The sequence below is a fragment of the Mytilus californianus genome, unplaced genomic scaffold (genome assembly GCF_021869535.1).
Source record: "Mytilus californianus isolate M0D057914Y unplaced genomic scaffold, xbMytCali1.0.p SCAF_4, whole genome shotgun sequence".
NCBI lineage: Eukaryota > Metazoa > Mollusca > Bivalvia > Mytilida > Mytilidae > Mytilus > Mytilus californianus.
The window spans coordinates 82,373,462-82,388,734 of NW_026262690.1; the positions used below are offsets into that span (position 1 = coordinate 82,373,462).

At 32.5% G+C, this 15,273-nt stretch overlaps 1 long non-coding RNA gene across 2 annotated transcripts in view; it reads left to right on the forward strand.

Annotated features, from left to right (window-relative positions):
• The window catches only part of LOC127738714 (uncharacterized), a 39,724-nt gene that overhangs the window by 4,400 nt on the left and 20,051 nt on the right, over positions 1-15,273 (forward strand). The window contains exons 2-4 of one of the 2 annotated variants that reach the window (XR_008000142.1): positions 345-524; positions 1,313-1,440; positions 6,725-7,088. This is a non-coding gene — a long non-coding RNA (uncharacterized LOC127738714). Of the gene's footprint in view, positions 1-344; positions 525-1,312; positions 1,441-6,724; positions 7,089-15,273 lie in introns of those variants that run through there. The other variant, XR_008000143.1, reaches the window with a different exon arrangement.

Sequence of the window (15,273 nt, forward strand, 5' to 3'; positions counted from 1 at the left end):
GTCCACATTGAGGTCAAAAGGGTCCAAAATTAAACTTTGATTGATTTCATCAAAAACTGAATTCTTTGGATTCTTTGATATGCTGAATCTAACCATGTATTTAGATTTTTGATATTGGACCATAATAAAGGTCCAAAGGGTAAAAAATTTAACTTTAATTTTTCTTTGTTGTTCTTAATCATGTTAATAGCAACTTCAATCCTTTGCTTTTTGATGTTTGATAATACGTGTTTAATATTAGTAAACAATAAATATATAAGCTAATTGTTTGCAAAACTCTTTGAATACTTTTTATAGTCTTGCATCTACATGCTGTTAACAAAGTACTGTTTTCTCCCTTTCAGCAGTACATTGTATTACAACAAATGGTCAGAGGAGTTGACTGATAATGGACTGGAGTAACCTAGGGTCCAATGACTCTGAAAATGCATGACAGTACTGGCATGTGTACATGTATGTCGACAGCCAATTCTAAGTAACCTTAAACGTATACATTGTATATATACAAAAGACCTGCAATAATGGTATGTGGATCTATGGGTGACTTATATTTCACTGTTGTCACACAGTGTTGTGTGGCTTTATTACTGGTCAGACTATCTATCCTTTACTATTATAAAGTTCAAATATCATGTACATGATTATGACTTGCATTGTATAAATTATGATGCAGCATGATATCTTTTTGACCTACATTTTATGTCTCACTGATTTATTAAGTACATTGAATATGTACATGTATGTGGGTATATCATGTACATGTGCAGTACTTTTGGGTCTTGCACAAATACATTGCCATTGGAGTTAAAATAAATTTGATCGCTGACAATGACAGAGTGTTTTGAACATTGCCTCATAGTGTTGATCAGAATACCTTTATATTAAATCAATAAAATTTTATTGTCACAGATAGAAAATATTTAGTATTTTAAAAATAAGGAGATGGGTAGGATTGCCAATGAGAAAACTTTCTGCCAGTCGACATGAAGGGGATGTAAGAAATTTTAGGTCACTGTATGACCTACAACAATGAACAAAACCATACTGTAGTGTCAGCTGTACAAGATCCTGAAAAAATGAATAACAATAAATGTCAATTCAAATCAGAAAACTAGTGACATTCTAATTACCAGTATTGGTAATATAAAATTTTAAAAAACTGACACTTATTTTCTCTCTCGTTAAATATTTTTTTTGAAATATTCACCAACATGACCAAGAGAGAACTGTATTGCCAATTTATTTTTTATCGGAAAGCAGTGCATCAATTTCAGGTGTTTTACGTGATAATCACAGGAATTTAAATTTTCAGAATTAACTCCTCAGATGTCAGTGGAATGGAAGTAATACACATCATATGTTTCAATGAAATTAATATGATTAATGATGGGATAAGACGTAGAGGAGATCCTATATCTACAATACATGTATATGTAACTGGTATGTATATTTGTTACAGTATTAATAGTCCAAATGGTATAACAATAACAAAAATACTGAAGGCAATTTCAAAAAAGGGAAGTTCATGCATAAGGTAGTGGCTGCTGGGTTTTACTATTTGTATTATTAAGCTTTACAATGTATATTTCATAGGGTAGTTGACTTGGATGTTTCATAAATTGTATACAGATGCCTTTTTTTACAATGTTTCTGTCCATCATATGTTGGTTGGCCATGTTGGATCACATTTTAATGGTTCAGCGACTGCTTGAAAAATAGTTTAGGCTTTTTTGCTTTGTGAATTTCTTTTTTTTTACATTATGAGTAAATTAGGATATCTGTATTTGGAATATTGGTTCCTTGCAATGTTTATATGTACACGTACATGTCTGTGAGACAGGATCACCTGACCTTACTTCATGGAGCTGTCAAGGTAAAAGTTACGTGATTAACACATGTCGGTCCTTTTCTCAGATATAGTAAGCAGAACTTGAGTAGATCAACTGTATTTGGTGTTTAGAATGAACAATGACCTCATTTCCATGGTTCATTGGTCAATGTTAACTTTTATTTCTTGTAGGCAATATGTCAAGTATATATGATGTATGGAATGATTGTAAGTTGTACATGTCCATGATGTCTGTCTGGACAGAGTTCATCTGACCATGCATGATCTGATTTGGATGGTTCATTGGTCAATATTAAGATTTAATAATTTAGTCTGTTTAGTGTATACTATACATGCTACATGTATAATCAATTAAAAGATCAGCTTTTTATACATCCGTCAAAGTTTTGATGGGATGTACATTTTTTGTATTATGGTATACAAATGTCGTCTGTCTGTCCGGCGTAAACATGTCGCACCGTAACTTGAGAACGACTTATCCAAATTTCATGAAAAATAAGATAGTTGTTTCTTATGATGGTCAAACAATCTGTATACTTTTTGGTGAAAATAAGATTAAAACTTTTTGAGTTACGGGACTTAGTAACTAAAACAGGTGTGTGGTTTTTCGTCACATGTCGCGCCGTATCTCAAAAACAATTGATGATTATTGCTTAAAACTTTACACACTTCTTAGTTATACTAATCTTAAGATCTGTATACTTTTTGGTTTTGATTCAAAATTTTATTTTAGAGATATTGATTTTTTTTTAAAAAGGGGGGTTTCACATGTCGCTCCGTACCTCAAAAACGATTTATGATTATTGCTTGAAATTTTACACACTTCTTAGTTATATTAATCTAAAGATCTGTATACCTTTTGGTTTTGATTCAAAATTTTATTTTAGAGATATTGAGTTTTTTGTAAAAAAAAAGGGGGGGGGCCTTTTCTCATCACTTGGCGTCGTCGTCTGTTAACTTTTTCAAAAATCTTCTCCTCTGGAACTACTTGGCCAAATTTAACCAAACTTTGCCACAATCATCATTAGGGTATCTAGTGTAAAAAGTGTGTCTGATGACCCCGCCTACCAGACATTGCTTAAAATGGAACATAGTGGTAAAATGCTGTTTTTGGATTATATCTCTGAAAGTAAAGCATTTAGACACAATTTGACATTGGGTAAAATATGTTCATCAGATTATGATATATAATATATCTGTCTGTTGTTGGGTTGCTGCCTTTGAATTAGTAATTTTAAGGAAATTTTGTAGTTTTTATACGACCGCAAAAATTGAAAAATTTTTGGTCGTATATTGGTATGACCTTGGCGTCAGCGTCGTCGTCGTCGTCGTCTGGCGTCGTCCGCCGTCGTCCGAAGACACATTGGTTTTCGCACTCTAACTTTAGTTTAAGTGAATGGATCTCCATGAAATTTTACCATAAGGTTCAATACCACGAAAGGAAGGTTGGGATTGATTTTGGGGGTTATGGTACCAACAGTTAAGGAATTAGGGGCCAAAAAGGGGCCAAAAATAAGCATTTTTGTAACTTCCAGACAATAACTTGTGTGTAAGTGTATGGATCTCTCTGACATTGTACCACAAGGTTCCATATCACAAAGGGAAGGCTGAAATTGATTTTGGGGGTAATTGCCTCAAAATTTTAGGAATTAGGGGCCAAAAAAGGGGCAAAAAACAAGCATTTTTCTAGTTTCATGACAATAACTTGTGTGTAAGTGTTTGGATATTTCTGAAATTGTACTACAAGGTTCCATATCACAAAGGGAAAGCTGGAATTGAGTTTGTGGGTAATTGCCCGAAACGTTTAGGAATAGGGGGCCAAAAAGGGGCCAAAAATAAGCATTTTTCTAGTTTCCAGACAATAACTTGTGTTCAAGTGTATGGATCTCTCTGAAATTGTACTGCAAGGTACCATACCACAAAGGGAAGGCTGGGATTGAGTTTGGGGGTGATGAATCATAAGGGGGTTCAAAAAATTTGGGGGGGGGGATTTTTTTTAATTTTTTTTCTTTTTTTCCTTTTTTTTTTTCTTATAAAGTTTTCCATTTTAAGTTGGTTATTTCTGATTAATATTTAAAAGCAAATAATAATGATATGGTAGGAGATACACACCAAACAGGATGTGTAAATTATTATATAATAAGTATTGTGCAATAGCAAGAAATTTTCAATTGCACAGTATTGCACAATTGCAAGAAATCTTCAATTGCACAGTATTGCGCAATAGCAAGAAATCTTCAATTGCACAGTATTGCGCAATAGCAAGAAATATCCAATAGCACAATATTGCGCAATAGCAAGAAATTGTCAATTGTACAGTATTGCACAATAGCAAGAAATATTCAATTGCACAGTATTGTGCAAAAGAAGATACTTCGTATAAATTGCTTATTTCTTGATCAATTTCAATGGGGTTTTATTCTTGAATTCTTGGGGTTCTTTAATATGCTGAATCTAACCAAGTATTAAGTTTTTGGATTTTGGGCCCCGTTTTTAAATTGGTCCACATTGAGGTCCAAAGGGTCCAAAATTTAACTTTGTTTGATTTCATCAAAAATTGAATTCTTGGGGTTCTTTGATATGCCGAATCTAACCGTGTATTTAGATTCTTAATTTTTGGTTCCGTTTTCAAATTGGTCTACATTAAGGTCAAAAGGGTCCAAAATTAAACTTAGTTTGATTTTAACAAAAATTGAATTCTTGGGGTTCTTTGATATGCTGAATCTAAACATGTGTTTAGATTTTTTATTATGGGCCCAGTTTTCAAGTTGGTCCAAGTTGGGGTCCAAAATTAAACTTTGTTTGATTTCAACAAAAAGTGACTTTGGGTTCTTTGATATGCTGAATCTAAACATGTATTTAGATTTTAGATTTTTGGCCCAGTTTTCAAGTTGGTCCAAATTGGGGTCCAAAATTAAACTTTGTTTGAGTTCAACAAAAATTGAATATATGGGGTTCTTTGATATGCTGAATCTTACCATGTATTTAGATTTTTTATTTGTGGGCCCGCTATCAAATTGGTTCATATTGAGGTCAAAAGGGTCCAAAATTAAACTTTGTTTGATTTCATCAAAAATTGAATTATTGGGGTTCTTTGATATGCCAAATCTTACCGTGTATTTAGATTTTTAATTTTGGGTCCCGTTTTTCAAATTGGTCTACATTAAGGCCCAAAGGGTCCAAAATTAAACTTAGTTTGATTTTAACAAAAATTGAATTTTTGGGGTTCTTTGATATGCTGAATCTAAACATGTGTTTAGATTTTTGATTATGGGACCAGTTTTCAAGTTGGTCCAAGTTGGGGTCCAAAATTAAACTTTGTTTGATTTCAACAAAAATTGAATATATGGGGTTCTTTGATATGCTGAATCTAACCATGTATTTTGATTTTGGGCATTGGACCATAATAGGTAAATTAAAAAAATTGAAGTTCTTAGACCACATTCTTTCTGTGTCAGAAACCTATGCTGTGTCAAATATTTAATCACAATCCAAATTCAGAGCTGTATCAAGCTTGAATGTTGTGTCCATACTTGCCCCAACTGTTCAGGGTTCGACCTCTGCGGTCGTATCAAGCTGCGCCCAGCGAAGCATTTTATTGGTTATTATCTTGAATATTATTATAGATAGAGATAAACTGTAAATAGCAATAATGTTCAGCAAAGCAAGATCTACAAATAAGTCATCATGACCAAAATAGTCAATTGACCTGATAAGGAGTTATTGTCCTTTAAAGTAAAATTTAACAATTTTTCGTAATTTTTTTTAATTCACAACAGTCTTCTCCTGAAACAACAGAGACAAATAAACTAAACTTGGCCACAATCATCATTAGGGGATCTAGTTTTTAAAAACATGGCAGACATGGCTAAAAATAGAACATAAAGGGAAAATGCAGTTTTTGACTTGTATCTCTGAAACTAAAGCAAAAGTATAACAGTTACATTATTTCATGCATCAATTGTAAATAAAAATATCAGGTGAGCGACACAGGGTCCTTGGAGCCTCTAGTTTGGTGTATGCAATAATTGTAAATGTTGTAAGGTGCACATGTCTGTCTGGCTTGGTTTATCTGAACTTGACCTTAATATGAATTGCTTGACAGTATATTTTTATGAATCATTGGTAATGTTAAGTATATTTGGTCCTTATCGTAAACTTATAATTATTCTTGTATCTTTAGGACAAGCACCATAAAACAGAGGGGACATACAAATACCTGGAGTCTGTCTATCCCTTTGGCCTTATAAGCGCTCTCACTTGCATGTCTTGTACAATTCTTGTCAAATTTTTAGGAAACTTATTTTGATAGGTTATATCAACAATGTCTGACAAGTTTTAAAATCAGTGCCAATCATTCATTTTTAAAAGAGTTATGCCCCTTGGAAACATTAATTATTTGGAAAATTGCATTGTTATGGCTCTTGTGTACAATTCTTGCTAGAATTTTATGAAATTAATATTAAATAGGTTTATATCATCAGAATGATCAGAGCATTTTGATTTCCATCTGTAATGTTTACAAATTCCAGATTTCATGGCAAATTTCAACCATTACAAACCTCCACAAGCTCCATAGCAGAGGTAATCAAAAAGTAGTGCAGCAACAAACAACAACTATTAATATTCCACTCCAGTTAATCCGACACACAATATACATGTATGATTATATACATAGATATAAGAAGATGTTGTATGAGTGCCAATGAGACAACTCTCCATCCAAGTCTCAATTTATAAAAGTATATACATATATGTACCCGGTAAGTTTAAATATTAAATTGATGTTATCATTTTTGCTTGAATAGTAAGGCAATATTTAATTTTATGTATATTTTACAAAATAATATATGCTGGTTTTTTTTTTTATTACAGCAAATGTATTCCAAGAGTTTATGGCTGATTATGCAACTACAGGATTTTATCATGGAAGCAACATCTTAGAAGGATAAGTGCAAATGTATGAAGGAAGCCTTGTGTATAAATACATGTAGCAATTACATATGCAGGAGAGAACACTTAAACATTACTAACATGTAGTCATGATATGGGCGTGGTGCATTCTAGAAATCTAAACACCAGGAATTAAATATTGTATATATTTTTTTTCAACTACAAGTACTTTCAGTATATCATACAATTCTAATTCAAATTATTGTGTCAACATGACAGTTACTGTCTAAAAATGGAAAATGCTTGTTTTAAAATGAATTTTTTATAAATATATAAATAACAAGAATTTTTAGCTTATTGTGAAGCCAAACTTTGAGATCTTTTAATGGTATATGCCTGTTGTTTGTCACCATTTATTTTCTTTTTGACTTAACCTTAAGATCAGTGGTAAAATGAAAAACTGAAAACCATATATGAAATAAGAAAGAAATGGTTGTAAATAACAGCAAGACTTTCAATATGGTATATCAAATATATTTCACAGAACTTTCTATTTCAGTTTATTAATACAATGAGGTTTGAGGTATAAATCAATCCGACAGTAACACAACAACAAAAACACCTGAAAAGTCCTCAACAATAGACAGGTGTCGAAACAATATGTCATGATCTGTTTTAATTGACCAGAGTACATGAGTATGTGGCAGGGTGAACTACCTTTTTTCTTCAAAAAACTCATAAGAAGAATTGGCATCTTTTGCAAGTAATACTTGTCCATAATGTGATTGGAATGTCTCAAAACTGATGAACACAAAAAGACTTATACATACATATTAAAAATGAAATATACATCAGTGCATACATCTTCTATAAATAAATCACCTTCCATACATCAAATTAACAAAAATATTGAGACTTGAACACAACCAAAAATGTTCTAGGAGTGAACTATGGTGCCCTGGATATTTGCTTGCCTTCTTGGTTTTATTGAATCTATCTGCTGCATTGAAGATATTGTGAGTTGGAGTTGATGAATAAATATTATGTGTATTGTTTAGGACCAAGAAATTTAAGATACAAAGAGAAAGTAAAATAGAATGGAAGTATGAATTCATCCTCAAGACCAAGAAGAATATTTATATATATCAAAATAGAATGTGTACTAGATTAGCATTTACTTATCTAAAATATGCTGAAATACTGTGAAATTTGTGTGATTGAGACTCAATTCACCTTAATTTCATTTAAAAAAAATAATGTGAAAGCTCGATTCACATTAATTTCACGTGAAAAATTTAACGTGAATTTCACGTGAAAGCTCGATTCACGTTAATTTCATGTGAAAAGTTTCACGTGAATATCACGTGAAAGCTCGATTCACGTGAAATTCACATAAATTTAACGTGAGTTTCACGTGAAAAATTTCACGTGAGTTTCATGTATAAGCTCGTTTGAGGTGAATCTCACGTGAAAAATTTCATGTGAAATTCACGTGATTTTCACGTGAAATTTACGTGAACAAAATTTGCCTGTGTATATAATATGTCAAATATTTAATTACAATCCAAATTCAGACCTGAATCAAGCTTGAATATTGTGTCCATTTTTGCCCCAACTGTTCAGGGTTGGACCTCTGCGGGCGTATCTAGCTGCGCTCAGCGAAGCAGTTTATTTGTTATTATCTTAGATATCATTATAATATCTAATACTATTAATTATGATTTTAACCTTATTTTACATGATTTCCAAAGCATCAGTAAATACAGGTGAGCAACACAGGCTCTTGAGAGCCTCTAGTTTCCTGTTATGTTGAAAAATTCAATATGTAGGCAGAAATTTAAGACCTTGAGAATGATTAGCTGGACAAAATCTACAAAAAAGTCTATTATCGCACAGCGGGTAAATTATCACGTTGTAATTGGTTTAACACTGTCAAGTGGTGACCCCCATGGACCATGGGGGATTCATGACACCACATCTTCTGTTAATGGTGACGTAATCTATTAATGTTGTGTTTCATTGTTTATTTTTTTACTGCAGAAAAAGTACCACATGCAATAAATTCATTATACATTTTTTTTATGCTTTTTCAAAAAGCAGTATACATTGTGTTTCAAATGTGATCAACATGATAGTTTACTAAACTCTTTTGTCAAGGTACATAAAATATTAAAAAAAATATGTATCCGACATGTGAGATAAAGAAATGGTAGGTTGAGAGTTTATATGTTCACTGGTTGTTTCATTCTTAAAGATGGATTTGTACAGTTATGAACATATAATTGGAGCAGTAAATGAAGGAGGTAACCACTTGGTTTTACTGGTAAGGAATATAATGTATATTGAAATATTGGTGGATTTGTATAATTTTGTTATCTTAAGATATTAATAATATACAATAAAAAAGGTGGTATTATTGCCAATGAGACTACTCTCCCCTTTAGACCAAATTATGTAGAAGTCAACAACTACAGTTCACCTAATGTCTTTCAACAATAAGCAATACCCATACCGCATTGTAAGCTGTAAAATGTACCAAAATGACAAATGTTAAACAAATCAGAAAACTATCAACTTGATTTCTGTCCAAAACAAATGAAAAACAAATATGGCAAACAGCATCCTAAATGACAATCACTGAATAACAGGCTTCTTGCTTAGAAACGACATATACCATGTATACAAAATGTTGCCATGTTTAACATGTTTGCAGGTGCACAACCCGCCCCTAACCTCAGACATGTGGTGTCAAAGCACAACATAAGAACAGCATATTTAAATCCCTCTCAGCATGCTGGTTCATAATAAAGTTGTATATCCATAAAACCTTGGAATGTTATCATCCTGAATATGCATTTGATTTCCTACTAAACCTTAACCAGCCTCTCATCATCATCATTATCATTATCTTTATCATCATCTGATTAGAATGAAATACATGCCATTTCTTTAAATGGTTGATGTAAGCAACTGTTGTTATCATCTCAACCAAGATGTTTACTGTTTATTAGTATGAGGAATTCATTTGAATCCTTTCAAAACTATTGCAGCATTATGGGTGTCTTCCTTAATTCATTCATTACTTAAGGCTTTTGTATGTTGATGAAACTATACACATTTGCAGTACACTAACAAAGGATATGATCAAAGAATGTATTCCTGTTCCCAAATCAACTTCCTGTTTACTACCTTTCAGTAGCAAGCAATAAATCACAATCACTCTTACGATATGACAGGCAGTAACTTCAACTTTCACAATACATACAATTTTTATCTTACCCATTGAGCATTATAATTTCGGTTAAATATTTATGAGCCACCATAAGGAATGATAAAACATTAGTCCAGATCTTTGTAATGTAGAGTTTCACAGAGTAAGCAAGTTAAAGATCTATGACACATTAAAAATAATCAGTTCATAATACATGTGTACTGAAGAGTTTTTCATTGGGTTAACATAATCAGGGCATTAAGTAGTGTGCAGTTCTGATATTGTCTCTCTCTAACGGGCCTACCATGTTGAAATAGACAAAATCTGTGGAGCCATAATCCTTGTAAATACCGGTATTTGTCCCTTTTTGAAAAAAATATTCAAAGCATAATATTTCATCTGATTTCTTGGTCAAATTGGTGATATCTACTTTATCAACCTTCATAGGTTCACATGTTACAGTTGCATAAGATGGTTATTTGTGTATACCTTCAATATCATACGTTCTTACTTAATTTTCTTAAATAAATTATTACATTATTCAATTTCGATTACATGCCATTTTACATAGTGTTTGCAAGTTGTTTTATTATGTGTTAATTATGAAAAACCCATATCCTTACTTATCCAGATAATTTTGCCTAAGGTCAGGCAAATTTTGTACTTCAACCCACTTGGTGAGCTATAACGTTCAGAGCAGCAGTTGCTGCTCAATTGGTAGAAAGTTCAAAGTTGGTTTTGTTCAGTTTCTAATTTGTTTATTGTTACCAAGTTTTAATTTCTAGTTTTTAGTGTATTTGTTATTAATCTGTTCCATTGCATGTAATAGTCAGCTGCAACCGGTATAAATTGTATCATGTTACCAATTTATCATCACTTGAATCCTAATTTGGTAATGATCAGAAATACTGGTAGTTAGGAGTACATCAGATCTAATACTCTTTTTATACCCCACGCAACGAGTTCCGTCCGTCCGTCCGTCCGTCTGTCCGTCTGTTCGTCCGTCAGTCCGTCAGTCCTGTTTCTTGTCATCGCAACTCCTCTCAAACCACACAACAGAATTTCACGAAACCTTTTTAGATAATAAGGACATATACTATGTAGTTGTGCATATCGACAGGAAATTGCGATTCAATTTTTTTTCTAGGAGTTACGCCCCTTTGAACTTATTTACTTTAATGTACTACTGCAACAGTTTGTCATCGCAACTCCTCTGATACCACACAACAGAATTTCATGAAACCTTTTTAGATAATAAGGACATATACTATGTAGATGTGCATATCGACAGGAAATTACGGTTCAATTTTTTTTCTAGGAATTTACGCCCCTTTGAACTTATTTGCTTCAATGTACTATGCAACAGTTTGTCATCGCAACTCCTCTGATACCACACAACAGAATTTCATGAAACCTTTTTAGATAATAAGGACATACTATGTAGATGTGCATATTGACAGGAAATTACGGTTCAATTTTTTTCTAGGAGTTACGCCCCTTTGAACTTATTTACTTTAATGTACTACTGCAACAGTTTGTCATCGCAACTCCTCTGATACCACACAACAGAATTTCATGAAACCTTTTTAGATAATAAGGACATACTATGTAGATGTGCATATCGACAGGAAATTACGGTTCAATTTTTTTTCTAGGAGTTACACCCCTTTGAACTTATTTGCTTCAATGTACTACTGCAACAGTTTGTCATCACAACTCCTCTGAAACCACACAACAGAATTTCATGAAACTTTGCAGATAATAAGGTCATACTATGTAGATGTGCATATCGACAGGAAATTATGATTCAATATTTTTTCTAGGAGTTACGCCATTTTGAACTTATTTGCTTCAATGTCTTCTGCAACAGTTTTTCATCGCAACTCCTCTGAAACCACACAACATAATTTCATGAAACTTTGTAGATAATAAGGACATACTATGTAGATGTGCATATTGACAGGAAATTATGATTCAATTTTTTTTTCTTACACATATTTTATTTCTCCAATGACAATGTGAGGACGTGGGGTATGTGAGCGCGCTCACTAAGGTTCTTTAATTACAAACAGCATTCATATAATTTTTTCTCAAAAAATTATACATTCGTAGATCAAACATTATAGACACAGTATATTCTAAAGTTAATATGTGTTGTATTATTGCATTTGCTGATCAATAGACATAACATGGAGTGGAACTGACAATACAAACCAGTTGATTATCTTCCAATTTTCTTTAACAATTCTACAAACATCACGAACAGCTGAGGAAGACTAATAGGCAAAAAACAACTCCATCAATCAACTCCCATTAAAATGTAAATCAATTTTAAAACATGTGAAGACATTGAAAATGCATTTGCTTTTGAAGGCAGTGTTTTGTTGTTTCTGATCTTAAAATGACAAAAAAAAAGGGTATTCACTTTCAATACTTGACATGTTTCAGCTAAAATTAGTGTATGTCTCAATACTTTAGTCACTTACTGTGAATGCATATAGTTATCCTTTTCCTACTAATATAACAGTTATTTGTTCTTATTAAATTATGTTAGTAAAGTTGAAAACAGGTACTGTAAAGTAGGTTTTTTTCCCCCAGATTTTACTTCTTTATTGTTGCAGCATGTACATTTAAAATCAGTCTAAATAGATTAAATCATTTTTGACATGCCTTTCGTCGCAGAATGTGAAACATAGGAATTGCAATCTGGCGGCGTAAAGTATTTGTATAAAGCTTCAGGTTTCAAAAGGTAGAAGACCTGCGTGTTTCACACGTGTATACAGATGCCTTATGTTTTCATCCATTATATGTCCCTTGTCTGTAACCACATTTTTTTATTCAGCCAAGCTGGATCTATGTGATCACTCTGGATTTGGAGATGGTGTAAAATTCTAAGTTGAAGACATGTCATGAAAATAGTTGTGTTTCTATGACTTGCAGAAACTGTATACACCATTTTAAGTAACAACTGCCAACTTATAATATGTTACTTGTCCTTAAATTAAGAACAGGTTGGGCGAACATGTTCTTAAATTATATATAAATATACTAAATAAATAAATGATTTGGAAAATACGTTGAAGGTATAAAAAGTCATGAGAATTCTGAATGCAAAATACGTTGAAGGTATCAAAAGTCATGAGAATTCCGAATGCAATTAGGTAAATTTCCGTTAATATATACTAAATAAATAAATGATTTGGAAAATACGTTGAAGGTATAAAAAGTCATGAGAATTCTGAATGCAAAATACGTTGAAGGTATAAAAAGTCATGAGAATTCCGAATGCAATTAGGTAAATTTCCATTGATATGTTAACATGTTGAACTTCAACCACGGGTTCAACCGGGGTTAATAAACCAATTGACAAATAGAGATCTCCTTGCGCTCAAATGTAATTCTTAGTGAAGTATACTGGCAACTTCTTTTACAGAAATATATACACATTTTATCATTAATATATTGTCATGCTTCTGCATATTCACTTTTGTTTACGCTGAACTTTAGTTAAATTTGATTCTATACAAATTTTATTACGTCAAGTAATAGGAGTAAGAATATTTTTCGCGCCAAAATAACCTGCATCACTGCCTGCATCAGTATTCTATCGTAATCTGTCTGACATTTCATTTAAATAGCGTTTAATAATATAGAGTAATTTTGGTAAGTATTACTTATCAATGTTAAGGTTCTCCAGAGGTGGTTCTCTAGACCTTCTTGACGGTCAGTTTAATCCCATTTATCAATTATCCCCGATGACAGAAATGTTAACCCAGTCGATTTGTGTCATGAGTGAAAATCTTCTCTCTATTTGATGAACTAATTTCTTCATTAACTGTACATGCGATATTTTTGTATTATTTGACAACCAATCACATTCACTTTGCATGATAAATGGGTTATATATGTGTGAATTGTGTAGTGTATTGTAAGGGCGATGCAAATTTGTGACGTCAGTGCGCGATCACGTGACATTATTTTTTGTAAACAAACCGGCTCCCCATGTAACACGTGTGGGAATTATCCATACAAAGTGCAATCAATCTTATATTTCACTATTTTATGATATTTTTGTGTCTGTTTGTAGGTTTGCAGATCAGTAGTCAAAGTAAAATAGACAGTGTTATTGTTCCTGTTCTGAGTTGTGATTTTTTTGTATATCCTGGATAGAATTTATAGAAGGTAAGTACATTAGTCATTATTTAACTAAAGTCTGAAAAGATGACCCAACTTTCCCTGTAATTTTTCCTCAAATTTTGAAACACAATTAATTTAAAGAGCATTTGCTTCCCTTGAACACTATTTGACCCCCTCTACTCCCCATTTCCCTCCAAATTTGCTCAAAAGTCATACTCATAGTCCAACGGCTGTTTTTGACCCAACTTTCCCTGTAATTTTTCCTCAATTTTTGAAACACGAATAATTTAAAGAGCATTTGCTTCCCTTGAACACTATTTGACCCCCTCTACTCCCCATTTCCCTCCAAATTTGCTCAAAAGTCATACTCATAGTCCAACGGCTGTTTTGTGATTTTGACATTTTAACTATTATTTTCATATTGAACACATTCAACCATTCAGCTTCCATGTATTTGCATCTTATATGAACGAGGTGTTAGGTCATGTTTTCCTATACACCTTATTTTTATTTGTCTGCCATTACTGGACATCACCCAGGTTCCTGTAAAATTTTGATGTCACAATACAAAATATCTGATGCCACAATTGAAAAATGATTGTTGCATGACATCAATAGTTTATAAAGCAGGACAGATTATCGGTTCAGTTTTCATGTATTTGCATCAAATCAGTCGGTAAGAAACTGTCAGTTTCATTTATTTTTTACCACTCATCCCTTATTTCCCTCTATATTTTTCTCGAAGTTTTATCTACACCAAATTAGGACATGGTAACTGGTTCAACATCCGGGTTGTTTGGTTATAGAAACCCAACTTCTTGGTTCTATCCGGGTTCTTTTCTTATATTCCTGTTGAACTTTGAGAAGATAACCGCAAGTATCCGAATAAAGAGATAAAGTAGGTCCAAGACGCTTATCCTGTTTTATATCATTTATATATTTCAGCATCGCCGGAAAATGAAGCTGTAAGGTGAATACCTTCTTATTTTAATTATTTAACCTGGGAAACTGGACAAAAATATAACATTGTTTATATTTATATCAACCCAAATCTACAGTATATCTTACATCCGTTTTTGTAATCAGAGTCGTTCCGTTTTCATTTATTTTTCACTACTCATTCCTCATTTCAGTCAATATTTTTCTGAGAAGTTTTAAAAACACTGATTAGGACATGTCGTTA